At 42.4% G+C, this 18,356-nt stretch overlaps 1 long non-coding RNA gene across 8 annotated transcripts; it reads right to left on the reverse strand.

Moving 5' to 3' along the window:
* LOC110430772 lies at positions 8,309 to 13,659 on the reverse strand. 8 transcript variants are annotated; one of them, XR_002448133.1, is made up of 6 exons: positions 13,131 to 13,659; positions 11,602 to 11,652; positions 10,732 to 11,347; positions 9,186 to 9,627; positions 8,874 to 9,091; positions 8,309 to 8,468 (listed from the first exon to the last, which is right to left on the reverse strand). It is a non-coding gene; the product is annotated as an uncharacterized LOC110430772 (long non-coding RNA). The 8 variants fall into 8 exon arrangements; XR_002448130.1 differs by having other exon boundaries at positions 10,732 to 13,268; positions 13,356 to 13,659; XR_002448128.1 differs by having other exon boundaries at positions 10,732 to 11,652.

An 18,356-nucleotide genomic window follows, 5' to 3' on the forward strand; every position in this document is an offset into this window, starting at 1 on the left:
GGAAATATGGAAGAAAGGCCCACATGTCAGGATTACGTAAAGATATTAACGTGCTGCGCAATTATCTTACATCTAGAAGACTCCAGAAGCCACGAGACCGAAGCGGAGGCGAAACGGGGCCAGAGACAGGGCGCCCGCCCTGTCCTACTGGGCGCCCGCCCTGCCCCCAAGTCCAATCAGGACTCTGCTTTGCGGGAGATCTCCACCGACCTAAAGGATGAATCTAAACCATACAATCTATGTCGGTTTGATCCGATGGCCCATATTCACTTAGAGGGACTATAAAACCAGACCCCCTGGCCCCTGGAGGAGAGAGCCTCTCAACCCTAATTCATTGTTCCATCAAGGGAGAAGAAGCCTCTGATCAAGATTAGAGCCACCACATCAATTAGACATCTAGATTAGCATAGCTACATAGGATTAGAACTAGAAGGAGTCAATCTTCGATTGGTTTCCGGATCTGTCAAGAGGATTCTTGGTAATTCTCTAATTGTGCTTCTAATTGCTTTCTAATTATCTTTGTTCTTCAATATTATGGATATGACTTTGTTCTACTTCAATATATTGCTTATGACTTTGCTCTACTTGCTTATATTCAAGATTATATCTGCGATTGTACCCAATATGCCAGATCGTGGGATGGTTCGTGATAGTGACAGCTTCATTGATTCTTATATAGTCCCCCTCTCGTGTATTGGGCTGGCAGAGCAACATTATTACAGGGGAGTGATTGCTATGTTTCTCATATTCCTTGCTAATATCACTATGCATGGGCGTAGTCTTGTCTCGCAATGATTGCTAAGTATGCTTGCACTAACTATGATATGCTAGACTATATAGTTAAGAATAACTTAGGGAATATTCTTGTAGTTCGTTCTAATACCATGCTAATGACTTTCTAGAGTATCTAATTGAGGTGCTTATCATATTTATTATATGGCTAGATCAGATTAGTTATCCTTGTCACTATTATTATTTCATATATCTTTTATGTGACACTTATCCCTGTATGAAGAGTTAGATATAATGTTCTCAATTATACATGCAATGATAGATGCTCAATCTCATATTCTATTCTGTAATCAATAGTGATGATCGCTAATCCCTTCCCAGTGGTAAAAATATAAATAACGATACCTGGAATACTTCCCGGTTAAAATGCTGCATCGGTATTAATCTGTGCGCTTGCAGATCCCATTCATTATTTATTTAGAAGAGCAATTGCATATTTCAATACCGCGTCTCTTATATCATGCTGGGGATGACAACTTGGCTTAAGTGGTGTGAGGGATAGGTTTGGCATTTTTGGCACCGTTACTAGCTTTAGAGAACTTAGTCTACTTTTGGTAATGATGTTAAGAATACCCAACACAAGTAACAATACTCAGGACATAAGGCATACCAATATACTGAGGTTGTGATATCCAACTTCACCATCCTGAAAAGAGCACACATGAAGGGAGCAAAGGGAACCAGGTTGAGGTGGACCAATGGGGGATTTTGGGGACGATGTGGCCCGGTTGGTTGGATGGGGTGAACCTTTGGTTTGTAGGAGTAAATTTGAAATACATATAAGAGAAGTGTAAAGGGCCAAAGCACAAAAATAGTGTCCTGTTTATTTTAAGTGTCTTTAATTCTATGATTTTGCCTACATGAATGCAACAGATGAGGCATGAGAGCAACCTCAAAAGCATTGGAAGGTCAATATATATGGTCAAGGTGGAAAATAATTTCATTTTTTAGGAGAAAAGAACATAAATGGAGAAGTCGGTGTTATTTTTGTCAGCAAAATGAATAGGTAAGAAGTAATTAATCCTCAGATTTGTTTATGCAAATGGTACTTTATGAGCATCACATGTAGCAAACTGCAGCAATCAGAACCAATACTGGGACACATCAGGTGAGCTCACTGAGACAACAACAAGCAACTTTGTTCAGAATAGATGGAAAACTGCATTTTTTGATATAGTGTGATGTGATAGTGTGATCAAAACTACGCTTTTTAAAATTAAAGAAGCATTATGCAGCACTCATATGGAGCACCAAACAAGAACTCAACAACTCGGTGTTATAAGAGAACATTCTACACTTAACCATGCACCTAATCCCGGAAGGCCAGAATACAAATACTGTTGCAAGGAGTTTTAAAATACCAACTACTATTACTTTAAAGTGGCAGTACAGTAATTGTATTTGCAACTTGAGATGCAAGTACTAACACCTGTAGCAGAAAACTAAAGTGAAACTTATTAGAAATTACCACCTATAATTCAGTGGACAAGGGTACCTGACCTATTGAAACTTTGGGGGTTCAGTTGAGCTTCTCAGGTAATCTTGTCAGTGTCATTTTAAGTTGTGCTTGACCTGCACCAAGCAGCAAAAGTGCTTTGAGTAGAAAAAAGGCAAAAACTTTAGTAAGTTGACCAGCCAGCTCCATGTTTGTTTCACTGCAGCTCTTTCTTTTTCCATGCACCAAAGGACTAAATGCTCTAAATATATGTTTCATGGAAACATTGCAAGGCAGCGTATAGATGTGTAGCTATCACTAATCATCAGTTATCCATGAAGGCTAGAATACATCTGACTATATGACATAAGTATTTGAGGGGCAGGGGTATTCACTAAGATAATTCTGTAGTACTGATATGAAGTAATTAAGTATGGAAAAAAATTAAGTGTAGTACCCGATTTTAAGGACAAAACCAGATATGCACCATATGTGAGTCTTAGAAGTCAATTCTCACATAAAATAAGGGGTAATATCAATAGACATTGATCACACGGTTTTCCTTGATCTTTTAGGTCGGTGGTGCACGATCCAAGAGTTTGGTTCGGATTGGCTCCGAGACCTGGGCGGGCGCCCAAGCGGGGAGGGCGGGCGCCCTGCCCCCGAGCCCGTTGTTGGGTATTCTTAACATCATTACCAAAAGTAGACTAAGTTCTCTAAATCCAGTAACGGTGCCAAAAATGCCAAACCTATCCCTCACACCACTTAAGCCAAGTTGTCATCCCCAGCATGACATGAGAGACACGGTATTGAAATATGCAATTGCTCTTCTAAATAAATAATGAATGGGATCTGCAAGCGCACAGATTAATACCGATGCAGCATTTTAACCGGGAAGTATTCCAGGTATCGTTATTTATATTTTTACCACTGGGAAGGGATTAGAAATCATCACTAATGATTACAGAATAGAATATGAGATTGAGCATCTATCATTGCATGTATAATTGAGAACATTATATCTAACTCTTCATACAGGGATAAGTGTCACATAAAAGATATATGAAATAATAATAGTGACAAGGATAACTAATCTGATCTAGCCACATAATAAATATGATAAGCACCTCAATTAGATACTCTAGAAAGTCATTAGCATGGTATTAGAACGAACTACAAGAATATTCCCTAAGTTATTCTCAATTATATAGTCTAGCATTATCATAGTTAGTGCAAGCATACTTAGCAATCATTGCGAGACAAGACTACGCCCATGCATAGTGATATTAGCAAGGAATATGAGAAACATAGCAATCACTCCCCTGTAATAATGTTGCTCTGCCAGCCCAATACACGAGAGGGGGACTATATAAGAATCAATGAAGCTGTCACTATCACGAACCACCCCACGATCTGGCATATTGGGTACAATCGCAGATAAATACGGTATAAGCACCACGCCTACACAATATCTATCATTTACCCATGGATCCGATGGATAAACGCTATACGATCCTAAGCATGTATATAGATCGAATCTAACTAAGCTGTGGGGGTATAAACCCCTATACCCTCATGGGCCTATATGGGCCGCACCATCAGAGGTGGCTCGGCCCACAAGATGAAGACGTGCGGCGCACGACTGGTCGGCGTGCACCGCAAGGCTACAAGATTTTGTACCAAATAGGATACTTTGCTTGTAACTCTGTCCCTTCAGGATATATAAGGAGGGGCAGGGGTCCCCTAGAGGACAGATCATACATCATATTCTCTCAACACAAATCAATACAACCAGACGCAGGACGTAGGTATTACGCCAACTCGGCGGCCGAACCTGGATAAAAAGCTTGTCCGTGTCTTGCGTCACCATCGAGTTCGTAGTTTGCGCACCGTCTACCGATAAACTACTACCGTGGGTATACCCCAAGGTAGACTGCCGACCAGCTTTCGTCGACAGTGGCGCGCCAGGTAGGGGGTGTGCGTGCAACTTTCCCGACGAACGAGATGGTCATTATCCCCGACTTTGTGGCCATGGCGGGCGACTTCACGTTCACCGTCAGCTTCAACAGCTTCACCGCCACGACCACGGAGGAGGCGTAGATCCGATCTGCGCCAATCACTTCTTCATCGACGTCGGCGGCGGCTTCAACCACGCTGGCTACGACTCCAACTACTCCAGCAACGTCTCCGACCACGCCGACAACGCGTCACCCGCTTCTCTGCTACAAAGGGAGGCAGATCGACGACACCGACCTGCTCAGGCTATCGACCAAGTTGTGTGGCCTACTTGCTCTGACCACGAGTCGCAATAATAATCGCCGCGAAGAACGGCGCTACGACAGCCGCGACCACCATCACGACAACAAGTCAAGCAACTCTCCCGACCAGACTTTCGTCCAAAGATAAGTACAATTCTAATATTTTATTTATTTTTGGCATAATATTTTTAAGATTATTATTCTTCAAAACAACTTTTTTAGCCGACTAGTTTTTTCTCCTACACGAGCTTTCTAGAGCCGGTACTGTCTCCGACTCCTCCCTACACGTGCACGAGATCCGCCCTCTGCGTTCCGGGTGGTCGGCAGTAGCTCTCTGACGTGGCTGACAATCCTACGCGTGCCTAGGTTCCGCACCTCATGCTGATTGTTGGCTAGACCAGAGCTGGTACAAGCTCTAGGATGAATTAACTACTCGTGCTAATTTTATAACAAAAAATCTAAAACTTATCTTAGTACTGATTTTTTATCTAAAGGTTATTTATACATCATGTACTACCAATTCTTTATATTTACTTTTTAGGAGTTTGGCCCAGTCGACAAGCTACGCTTGGAGACTCGTCGACTATTCCCTACGCTGTGCCCGGGGACTGCTCCGACCACCGAGCACGTTTACGTTTCCAACCACGCTCGGGGACTTGTCGACTACTCTCTATGCTGTGCTCGAAGATTGTGCCGACCACCGAGCACGTTTACGTTCCCAACCACGCTCAGGGACTTGTCCACCGGTCTCTACGCCGTGCTCGGGGACTGTGCCGACCACCGAGCACTATACGCTCGGGGACTGTTCGACCAGCTCACCAATTTAAGAACTTGGGGACTGCACCGACCACCGAGCACTATACGCTCGGGGACTGGTCGACCAGCCCACCAATTTGAGAATTCGGGGACTGCACCGACCACCGAGCACTATACGCTCAGGGACTGGTCGACCAGCCCACCATGAGAATTCGGGGACTGTACTGACCACCGAGCGTTATATGCTCGGAGACTGGTCGATTAGTCTATTCAATTGCAGACGAGCATGATATGCTCGGGGACTGGTAAATTCAATTTTTTAGACCTTGCTACAAGGCTCATACTTCGCCTTCCAGCAAGCTCGGGGACTACATCGGTACGATGCATCTGGCGATGCATCTCAGTTTCAGAATTTCTTTAAGAACTTTTCTTTTGACCCTGGCACCACGTGTCTACGTCACCTACTACCAGGCTCGGGGACTAAGTGGGCACACTTCACCTTGCGGTGAATATGCTTGCTATTTTGAGGTCTATACTTTTCAGAAAAGTAAAGTGGGCACACTTCACCAGGAAAGAAATCTTTTTTAATTAAGAGCACCATGCATTCTTCGAACAACCTGCTTCTTCGATGTCAATGTTGATCAACTGTCTTTTGAGTTTGTCAAAATACCGTTGCAACTGTTTGGGCGACTTTCCTGCTTATTGAAGACGTCAAGTCTCACTGATCGAAGAAGCTCAAGACGGCGTGTTACATCACAATACATGGTGCTCGGGGACTAGCTGTGGGGGTATAAACCCCTATACCCTTACGGCTAGACTTCGGCCAGGAGGCTTGGCCCATTACGAGACGAGTCCAAGGCTTGATCCGACAACCTGGAGTTTCGCGCAAGGAAACAAGATGTGGAGATCAAGCAGGATTCTAGTCGGTTAGAATAGAAATTGATATCGAATTATTCATGACAATTGTAACCGACTAGGATTAGTTTCCGGATCTGTAACCCTGCCCTCCAGACTATATAAGGAGAGGCAAGGGACCCCCCTAGGACATCATATTCTCTCAACACAAATCAATACAACCAGACGCAGGACGTAGGTATTACGCCAACTCGGCGGCCGAACCTGGATAAAAAGCTTGTCCGTGTCTTGCGTCACCATCGAGTTCGTAGTTTGCGCACCGTCTACCGATAAACTACTACCGTGGGTATACCCCAAGGTAGACTGCCGACTAGCTTTTGTCTTTGGACGAATTGTTCTAATTGCAAGAATCGAACACCAAGTACATAACTATGATAAACTAAGAACAATATAATCTTGAATATAAGCAAGTAGAGCAAAGTCATAAGCAATATATTGAAGTAGAACAAAGTCATATTCATAATATTGAAGAACAAAGATAATTAGAAAGTAATTAGAAGCACAATTAGAGAATTACCAAGAATCCTCCTGACAGATCCGGAAACCAATCGAAGATTGACTCCTTCTAGTTCTAATCCTATGTAGCTATGCTAATCTAGATGTCTAATTGATGCGGTGGCTCTAATCTTGATCAGAGGCTTCTTCTCCCTTGAAGAACAATGAATTAGGGTTGAGAGGCTCTCTCCTCCAGGGGCCAGGGGGTCTGGTTTTATAGTCCCTTCAAGTGAATATGGGCCCTTAGATCAAACCGACATAGATTGTATGGTTTAGATTCATACTTTATGTCGGTGGAGATCTCCCGCAAAGCAGAGTCCTCATTGGACTCAGGGGCAGGGCGGGCGCCCTGACCAACTGGGCGGCCGCCCAGGGTCAGGCCCTGTTTCGCCTCCGCTTCGGTCTCGTGGCTTCTGGAGTCTTCTAGATGTAAGATAATTGCGCAGCACGTTAATATCTTTACGTAATCCTGACATGTGGGCCTTTCTTCCATATTTCCTGATAACCCCCTGCAGAAATAGACAAACACCAAAACTCGTGGAATTCTGTCAGATAAAACCCTAAGTCTAGATCTTGATTTCATTTGGATCCTTTTCTTTATTTATTTGATAATTAAATTTGATACTTAAGGACCGTCAACACCCGTCCGGTCTCCCGTTCGTTCCCATGGCTTCTGGACTCTTCTAGATGGAGGAAAATTACGCGGCACGTAATTATCTCGTTGTAAACATGACATGTGGGCCTTCTCTCCATATTTTCTAATACCCTGCAGAAATAGATAAACACCAAAGCTCGTGGAATTCTGTCAGATAAAACCCTAATTCTAGAAGTTTGGTGCATATTGATCCTTTTCCATGTTTAATTGATGGTTAAATTTAGTACTTACGGACCGTCAACACGTACTTAGTATAAAAGAGATAACATTTGATAACAAACAGCGGATAGACAACTCCAGACTTCGGGTATTAACTTCTCTCTACAGGATCCAACTGACTGGTTGATTACAAGCCTAACACTCCTCCTGATGTATGGGGGAAATAGCAAGAGTGAGTCCATGTCGAATTCCACAAGTATAGCAACTAGATTGTTTAGCTCCCACAATCTCATGATCAATGTGACATAAATAATGTAAAGCATTAAACAATAAATAATGAACACATTAACACACAAGAATCAAAACCCTTAATGTAGATGTCCCCAAGGCCACTCCTGACCGTGAGCTCGGCTAGTATACTAGTTTTTAACACTCTGCAGAGGTTGTACATCTTTACCCATGAGTAATGATTTACCCTTTCGCCCGAGGTGATCAGCCTCTTAACTCACTACCAAGGAAGGTCGGCAGGGATCACTATGAAGCCTTTCAAAAGTTCGTCTAACATGTTAGGGCCGCAAGGTTTCCCGGGCGCGCAGATATAGATGCCCCCCTTTCAAATGGCACAACGACGCACAACCTATACACATAAGGACAGAGGCTCGCACTATACCCAAAATGGTTAGGCCCCTCTAGCGCCCTTTTAGGTAACCACTGACAAGCTAGAAAAGGTCTTCATACTAAGCTAAAGCCAGAGTCATTATAGCCCTCATGGTTGCACTGTTGTCCCGGGTGATCACGTACAGATAAATCATCAAGCTGCTAAAAAGTCATTTTTATCATTTATTACTTAACATTAATCTAGTCACAGGATCATGGTCACAGAAATAAAATCCAAATGCTATACTTGCCTTAAACTTAGATCCTTCTTCTAGTCCAAACCTTCAACGGATTACTTCTTCTTGATTGCCAACTCCTTCTGATCACCAACGTACTTTCTCATTGACTGGACAAGATCATAGAGCACCACACAAACATCCAAGCAATCATACATGAGCAAACAATAAAAATTAATTAGAACAGTACACCAACAATAAAAAGGTTTGAAAACTAATCTACGTATTACTACGAACACACAGGTGAAAAAAGCATGCTAATTAGAGCGCGATGAAAAAGAAATGACTACTGAGACTTTTATATTGTATAAAAGACTATGCTTGTTGTTTTATTTTGGTGAAACCATATAAATAAATTATTAAGACCATATTAATTAAAACATAATTTAATTCAAAAGCTGGGCTGAAGCTACTCATGTTTAGTTTATAAACATTATCATATAATTTAATCATGTTTAGTACATCCTAGGAGTTAAATTAAATTGTAAATATGGGATCTAGCAAGATTGCCACACCTTTAGTCCGCAGGTGCCTACAGCTTCTGTGGACACCGGACGTCATGGCACCTGCGCCCTGTGTGTTTGCATCTATTCCTCTCGTATGGCCACCAATCATGCACGCTGTTGGGGAGTACGGATGCGTGAGTGCCCTCATTGATCGCGCTTAGACGTACGCGCGTGACTCATTCATGTCGTGATGCTTCTCAGGAGCTGACAACATCTCCATTATCTAGCTGTTGTTCCCAACACTTCAGAATTATGACACCGGCCAACGTGCATACTATCGTGCAAGACCGAAGGAGATAATGATCAGATTAGTTTTCTCACCAATCATAGAGAGTGACGTGAAGCCATCAGCCATTCTTGATTCCTTGCTCCTAGTCCAGGTCGTCCTTGATCCTAGCCCCTCGTCCCTATGTAGATGAGCTGTGATCGAGGCCGCCGCTCATCTCGATGGAACAATGCGGATGGTGCCTTCTGTTTCGGTGGTGAAGACTGAAGACGAAGCCAGCGCCGTCGGTGCGGGATCAGGGAAGTTGACCAAGTGAACTTGATTTGTAGGCCCATGGCGATAGCCAATTGCTGTCATACTTGATCGATCCTTCATGGCTGGCTTGCATAGATGCAGGGCGGGGTTAGACCTAGAGGAGGTGCGGCCAGTGCAGCTTGGAGGATGAAGCTGGGCTAGGGCTGTGCTACGTGCGGTGTTTAGCCAAAAAAATCGTGTCGACGACGGTCTGCCACACAGAAAGCTCATCATGATGGCGCCCTAGGAAAAAATATAATTCATATTATCTTAGGATAATTTCAAAACTAAAGATTTCTCTTAGGGTATTTCGTGATGATGGCGCCCTAAGAGATTCGTATATATATATATATAGGAAGAAAAACTCCCCACATCAACCTCAATTAGCAATATGATACTAATTGATGTTGCATCCTCCATCTTTACTAATAGACCTAAATAAATATTAAAGCCCATTAGTAAATAAAGGCATGGGCTTGAGGGAGTCGTTGGAAAATTATGCTTAGATTCTTTTTCTTCTATTTTCGAAATCATTTAATTTCATAGATAAAATAATTCTAGAAAAGTGTAGAATTATTATTTAAGCCATGAAAAATATTCCGAAAGCTCCAAAAATTCGGTGAAAATTCACGGAGACAATATGGAGCATGAGGAATCCAAATAAAGTATTTGGAGCACATGATAATATAATATGGAGCATCTAAAAATTAGATTATGCTCACGGAAAAGACCGGAAAATTTTCGGAGAAGTTTGTAGAGATTGCTTGATCGACAAGAAACTGAAAGGAGTGACTTAGGTTTGAAAGAAAAGATTCTGACAGACTCTGAACAAAATCTTGACTCGAGAGACAAGAAATTTGATTGTAGAAAAAGATAAATATGTGCCTAATAAGGAAGATCGATCTACTAAACGAATTTTAAATATATTTCTTACTATCAACATACAAAGAGCAACAAGCAAATATCACAACAAATCTTATGCATCTGCATGCATACACTACAATGTTGCTAAACCCTATGATGAATTTTAATTTAAGAAAAATTTTTATTTTACTATATTTTCATGAACACAAAAATACCTAATTAAATCATTTTAGACCTATTTCAAAGGATGCAAATTTTAGGGTGTTACATTAAGAACTAAGAATGGACCTTTGGTTTTTATAAACCTGAATGCTTATACCAAAATATGGGTTGAATGTAATAGTCAAGTGGTCGTAAACCAAGCAAAGAATATTTGACTTAGAAGCCTATATCCATTTCACTGTTGTCACCACATCCAGATGGATTATTTTCTTAGCACTATAAGTTGCTAGAACCTTGGGCACAAAAAGATTTTTTACTCACCTATGCAGGGAAGGCTTGTTTTCATTGTTCTCTAGGATGATGTGCTCGAGTATATTGCTATGAATGTCCATGAGATGTGGAACTTAGTAGTGGAGGAACCATTCCAATTGTCATGTTGCCAATGTTGTAGAGTCTTCTCAAATCAAGAGCACCAGTCATACTGAACAACGCCAACCAACAGGCCAGCTATATTCACCTAAAAATTTATTATGAATTGCATACGAGGCAAAGAAAACTAACCTAACATTCATAACAGAATACCAAACGAGGAAAGGATCCTTACTCAGAATTCAGAAAAACAATAAAATGGGACAATCTCTGGTTGTTGAATGGCTAGATAGACCTGTTTTTAATTCGAGTGTTCCATCCTGGCTCTCATTGCCATAACCATATATATAGTATCTATTGCGGCACCTAGGTCTGTCCCTGTTATCTAAAAATCGAAACCGTTACTCCGAAAGGGAAGATCCATTTTTATCAAATTCCTATACAGAGTATATGGTTAGTAGGTCAGATTAGATCCTACTGGGATAAGTAGGAGCTGCTGACATATTTGTAGGTCCTCTGTTGTGCATACCATGCTTGAAGGCAACAAAGGGGAAAAACATGAGTGAGCCTAGCAGCAGACATAATACGTAATCAGAATCAGAAAGCACTTCACATGTGAAAAAAGGAAAGATACAAAAAGGGTCATGTGGATGCCTATGGATAATATGTATTGATTACTTATCATTGATGGGACCAAACAGATTTCTAATCAATTGAAATTTATTTTGCACAAGAGGATAATGTTATCCTGATCCACACCATTCTGTGCATCTAGAAAAGATATGAAGGAAAGACACAACAGCCAAAATGAAAGAAACTCACCAACACACCTTCCAATCTTATTAGTCTACGCAGATCCTCTTGGTTGAGGTCCTACATCACATAGCATAGAGGAAAGGAGCATCAGCAAGCATGAAGCAGAAGGAAGATGTGCTCCAAATTCCCAAGAACACAATATTGAAGAATAGACAGAAAGAAGTGTGTGGGTAAGATCATGTAACCCTGTTGTTTCCATCAGGTAGAAATAGTGTACATAGTATTTTGATGTTTAATTATTGTACTGTGAAGTATGTAAATTTAAGAGTAAGGAAAACCTGAAGTTTATTACGTGACCGAAGATGTGTAAGCATGTCTAGATACATGTGTTGGTTGGCTGTTTAGATTTGCATGTGTACATACATGTGTTGGTTGGCTGACACTGACAAATAGAATTAATCTAAGAAATAAAATACGATAATGCTTTTAGATTTGCAACTGTTTAATCTGCATTAGACTGCAAATATTACCCAGGTGAGAAATTCTGCAGGAGTCATGTTTAGACTATTTGAGCAGAACCTCTAAAGAACCCTACATCCTCAAGCACAAGCGTCGTGTATCAGTGAAAGGAATATCCAAAACATCATGAAGGTACAAATGAAGCCAAAAATGATACAGGGCAGCATCACCTATAGAGCACGGACCTAGCAGAGGGGCATAGAAGGCAAGCAAACCACAGTGCACTGTGTTACATCGGGCTGGACTATGTGCAACCACCCGTGCTGGCGTGTCGGCCGATTCGGAGCCGAGGTCGGAACTATGCCGGTATGTTACCCACACTAGGGTCGCTGCCACCTACGGCGGGGCAAAACCCTAGGTCACCCCATCGCCACCGCCACCGCCGCCACGTTGGGGGCCCGCTGTCGCTCCGTACGTCACGCGTGGGGGGTGTGGATGAGAACAAGGGCCGCGGTCATCGTGCCGAGTGGCAGCCATTGTGGAGGTCCACTTGTGCCACTGCCCTGTCCGCATCGGAAGGGATGGGGAGAGAGAGAGAGAATGGAAGGGAAGAGACTGCCGAGACTTATACGCACAGTGGACGGAGAAGGAGGGGGCTAGCGCTGCGCTGGCTTGGGGCGTCGTCATGCCGTCGCCCCTGCCTCGGCCGCACCGCCCGTGGGGCACTGTCGTCTTGTCGCCTCCACCTCGGGCTCGAGAGTGAGGATGGGGAGGTCATGCTATTTTTTTATGAGGAGTGGGGAGAGCGCTAGATGTTTTTGTGGAGGCCGACGTGGGCTGCTCCTGGCCACACAAAGGGAATCAGCCAATCAGGCTAAGATGGACCAATGGGAGGGGGAGGAGGTGAGGTGGCATTGAGGTGCACCAATGGCAGATTTGAGGAGACGTGGCTGGGGTGGCGACACGGGGAGCAACTTAGAATTGTTAGGGTAAATTAGTCCAAAGATTTTAGAAATAAAAATAAGAAATTCGCAAGATAGTAGAAGTGTAGTAGTTTCGAAATTTATACTATACAATCTGCAGTAATTGAAAACTATCTGGAATTATTTGCAAGCTAGTAGCATGGAAAAACTAACCCTTTCATGAAGTCCACAATATTAGCAAGGCAAAATTGTATCCAAATCATGTTGGATGGTCAAAGTTGCAGAACAAGATTTAGGGCCAAATGAACACCGTCCTTAGAATTTGCAACATCTGAGTTGTCTGCTACTTGGCTAAATCAAATTGAACAAACATTGACGATGTTGCTTATCTCCTTGCAGTGACAAGAAAGAGGGGACAAAGGGGAAGCAAAAACAAACCTCAGAGGAACTCATAGCGGTGCTTATCTCGTCCTAGGGTTTATTCTTTTGAGTTTAAAGTGTCTGCAACATAATTTAAGGCAAGGTCCAATAGCATTAGTTTGTTTCCAATCAGAAAATTCGGAACATAAATTGAAGATGATGCAATCAAGTTTGACAGATCTTCAAGAATATATTGTATTGTGTGTTGCCTTAAATTTTGTTTTATAGGAAAAAGAAAGTTGTTCATGTACCTCAAGAGCACTAAAGTTTGCATACATAGGTATTGAAAGGGAATAAAGAATTAAAGAAAACCCAGATTACCTTGGTCCAGTAGTGGTTACACAAGAGGAATCTGCAAGTCAACAAACCACATCTAGAAAAAGATAAGGATACACTGACATAGTTCAATTTGAAGCATAGATCATTGAAAAGATCTAACAAATAAAATTAAGATCTTTTGTAGACAATAGAAGCATAATAGCTGGCAAAGTTAGACTGTAAACCTACAGTAAATGAAAAATAAATATAATCTCCAATTAAAACTATTGGCAAGCCGGTAGCATGGAAAAGTTAACCCTCAAGACCCCAAAACATTAGCAAGGCAAATTGATATTCAGAGCAAGTTGAATGGTTGAAGCTACAACAATTAGGTATAAGTATAAATTGCTTTGTGCCTCTATTTACCATACATAGGGAGAACGTATAGTATGCACAAAAGAAATTGTTGGCATCTCTTGGATGAAGATAGAAACTGAAGGTTTTGCATGGTACTGAAATTATGAACATATCCATTTTATTGTGATTGCTGCACAAACCAATGTACCACAGACCAGCGACTTTCAGCTGTCTCCATAACACCCAAAATTAATCTCATGCATACCGAAGGAAAATATGGCAATAGGCTGGTCCAAATTACATACCAAATAAATATACAGCCTACAGGTCTGAAGAGAACACTGTGATTATTGATGCAACCACAAGACTGGATAGAAAAGGATGAACAATGTTTCTTCTTATGAAGCAACAGGCAAGCATCATCGATGGTGCTAAAAATGTGAACGGAAACATTAATTGTGCCAAAATGAAAGCAAGTACAGCACAAGAAAGCACAAAATTGATGCCCAAAAACTCAAAGAAATAGGAGAGGCAAAAGTGACCGTACACAACCAAAGTGTATGGCAATGTAATCCTTGGAAATAGGGCATGTGCTCAGAAATGATAGTATATAATTTGGCGTCACATGCAATGATCATAGATAATGAACACGCAAAGGGCAAATCATTATAGGTAATTGCATGAAAACCACGGATCTCATAAGAGTGAATCCAGCAGCATAGTATGTGACTAAATACACAATAAGCAGTAGCTCTCATTGGTGCATTAAAACTGCACAAAATAGAACAGCCAGGAATAAATACAAGGAAACAGAATCATCCAATTGACCATTGCCTCATGTATTATGGGACAAGCACATGAAACAAAAACATAATTTCAGGTCCAATCATCATAGCAGTAGCCCATTCCCTTAATTTTGAACAAAACAACAATACAAAACTGTACTCGTCACTGCACATGACTGGAATGCAAACAATAAACATAAGAACACCAGCGCTATAGTGGTGTCACACAAATGTCACTGATACGCTCATGTGCTCACATCTCGGTCATAATACCTCTCTGCTCTCATATCCAGCGAAATTGTGCAGCTCACGACCTATAGAACAAGAATCTACAGTAACCATGTAGATCCACAAGAGAAAAGGAGAACACCATATCTACGACAAAATGGAGCCCTCGTTCATGCATATGGCACATCAGGAGAGAGGGTAGGGAAAGAGAAGGGAGAGGAGTAAACCAGTGAGCGGACAGAATGAGGGAGAGGAGAGCTGTGCCGACTGTCTGCAAAGAGCTCGCACGGAGGGGGTAGGCGGCCGTGGCGCCGGCCATGGCCGCCCGTGCCACGCCGCCGCGCAGGGCCGTGCGTGTCGGTCGTGCCACACCGTGCCGCGGGCCTCGCCCACGCAGGGGTGGGGGAAGGGAGGGATGCTGTCGCCTCGTGCACGTCGCCGCGACTACCTGCAAGGAGCTCGCACAGAGGGGGAGGGCAGCCGCGCCCGCCAGCAATGGCCGCCCGCGCCACGCCGCCGCATAGGGCCACCTGCGTTGGCCACGACAAGCCGTGCCACGGGGCCCACCCGTGCGGGAGTAGGGGAAGGGAGGGACACCGCCGGCCTCCTCCTACGCCGTCACGTCGCACACGTCGCAGCGGCAGCCTGTAAGGAGCTCGCACGGAGAGGGAGGGCGGCCGCGGCCGCCGGCGACGGCCGCCCGCGCCACAGCACCGCGCAGGGCCACATGCTTCGGCCACACGACGCCATACCGCGGGGCCCACCCGTGCGGGAGTGGAGGCAGGGGAGGGAGGCCGCCGAGCTCTGCCTACGTCGCCGCCTCGCGCACATCACCTCCTCGGGAGGGAATGCGAGATGGAGAGGGATAGAGAGAGGAGAAGGAGAAAGAGGATAAGATGGGAGGGCAGGGAAGGAGATATTTCTCTATTGAATCAGGGATGCGGCGTTGACTGCTATAGTGAACCGTTTTTTTCCTCGTGAGAAGCCATACCGGACACGTGGCTAGTCCGATTTCCTGCCTAGCTTAGCCGGCTTAATAAGAGTAAATATGAAGGATAAGCATCAGAGTGAAATGTACCACGCCATGCCGACAGCGCTTCTCCTGCAGAACCGGTGTCCCTCTCCCAAGCGCACTCCAGCAAACCCCTCCACTAAGCAAAACCATAAGGCAAATGTGAGTACGAAGAACAAAAAAGGAGCAAGCAGAACAAAATTGTAACACTCTAAATTTTGCTTTTTTGGAAATAGAGGAGAAATAAGTAATTATACATTTCTTTGTGGTCATGAAACATAGGGAAAATAATATTTTTCATTAAATTAAAATTTATCATAAGGCTTAGCAACATTGTTGTGCATACATGCTGTTGCATAAGATTTGATGTAATTGTTGCTCCTTTGTGTGTTGAGAGTAAGCAAAGTTTTTAAAATTGTGTTAAGTAGAGCGATCTTCCTTGATCGGTACATCTTTATCTACAACCAAATTCCTTATTCCTCAGCTCAAGTTTTTATTATGAGCTTCCTAAAATCTTTTCTTTGTCATCCAACTCACTCATTTCAGTTCCTCGTTCATCAAACAATATCTACAATCTTATTGGGAATTTTTCTAGCTTTTTCTAAAATTTGTTTCCACTTGTCTGTGAGCATAATCTAATTTTTAGATGCTCCAATTTACCTCATCATGAGCTCCAAATACTTTATTTGGGTTCCTCATATTCCATAATGTCTCTGAGAATTTTCGTCGAATTTTTGGAGCTTTCGGAGTATTTTTCGTGACTTAAATAATAATTCTAGATTTTTCTTGAATTATTTTGTCCATGAAATTAATTAATTCCGAAAATAATAAATCTCTCATTTTTCTCAAGGCCCATGTCTTTATTTATTAATGGGCTTTAATAATTAATTGGGCCTATTAGTAAGGCAATGTATCTAGTGCAAACTCATCTCCCGTGCAAACTGTGCAAACTCTAATCTGGACCGTAGGATGTTGATCCAAGGGGGCGCATGAGAGAGGTGGATGGAGGGATTTGTAAAAGTGTGATTAAGAGCGGGCGGTTAAGTGCAAAATTACCCAATCTTTCCGCGCCCCTTGGATCAACATCCTGTGGTCCAGATTAGAGTTTGCACAGTTTACACAGGAGATGAGTTTGCACTAGATCCGTTCCCTATTAGTAAAGATAAAGGGTGCAAATCAGTTAGTACCATATCGCTAGTTGACGTGGAGGTGGGGAGTTTTTCTTCCTATATATATGTACCAACCCCTTAGACAAAGCACACCAAAGACTACCATATGGGAAGCCTCTAATTTGAGAATTCCTAAAGTAGTAAAATAAAATTATATTTCTTCTCTACAACGTGATCGCCCTCAGTCCGGTGTCGATCCGCCCGTCGCCCTGCTTTCCATCTCCGCTTCGTACCTATCTGCGAAATCTCTATTGGTGAGTTTGTTTTCCCTGCATCAAATCGTTGCCGTAGGCATAAGTTTCATGCTCGCCGGCTAGGAGCTCGCTGCTGCCAATGGCTGGCCGCCAGGCGTGTGCTCTGCTCCAATTAGTTTACCTTGGTTTCTAAATCAAAATATGTTTTCAGTAATTACAAAATTGCCACCAGATTTGTTTAGCTCATAAAATCTTCATTTTAACTCTGATTTGATCCATTCAAATTGCGTTATATTCGTAATCACAAGATCTACATGTTAGTCTCACTGTTTTACAAGTTTACAACATTTTATTTTCGTGATACTATTTAATTAATTATTTTATTAAAGGAAATCTTAGAAAATTCATATCTTTTTCGTTATATCTCCGATTTTCGTGATCTTTATGTCTGTGTGATCGTAGTGCAACGTAGATTCATTTTATAAACTTTTCATCTTTATTTTCTACTGTTGGTGTATTGTTCTAATTATAGTTTTATTTGCTTTGTATGGTTGCCTCTGGATGATTGTTGTTGATGTGATGACTTAAGTTTAGACGGTGAGCTTTTACGTGGTGATCAAGAAGCAGTTTATGGAAGGTTTGGAACTAAAAGAGGGATCTGAGTTTTAAGGCAAGTATAGCATGGGATCATCCTTATTTCCTAACAACTTCAATCACACAATTCATATGGCATGTGTCTCTTTGCTAAGGATTTCCTAGTATTGATCTTAAACCTTGTCACCTATGGTTTTGCATTGGGTAGCTTATGCTAGTGCTTCAATAAACCATGATCTTGTAATTTGATTAATGGAATATGCAATAAACATTAAAAGAGGACTTTTTAGCAACTTTGGTAAAGAGGGCTGGAGCATTGGGCTATCCTATGGTGCTCTAGTTTCTATCCATAAGGACTTATCTGTATATGACCATCTGGGACATACAGTACAACTATGAGGGCTACATGGCTCTGGCTTTAG

This window comes from Sorghum bicolor, chromosome 10 (assembly GCF_000003195.3).
Source record: "Sorghum bicolor cultivar BTx623 chromosome 10, Sorghum_bicolor_NCBIv3, whole genome shotgun sequence".
Classification (NCBI taxonomy): domain Eukaryota; kingdom Viridiplantae; phylum Streptophyta; class Magnoliopsida; order Poales; family Poaceae; genus Sorghum; species Sorghum bicolor.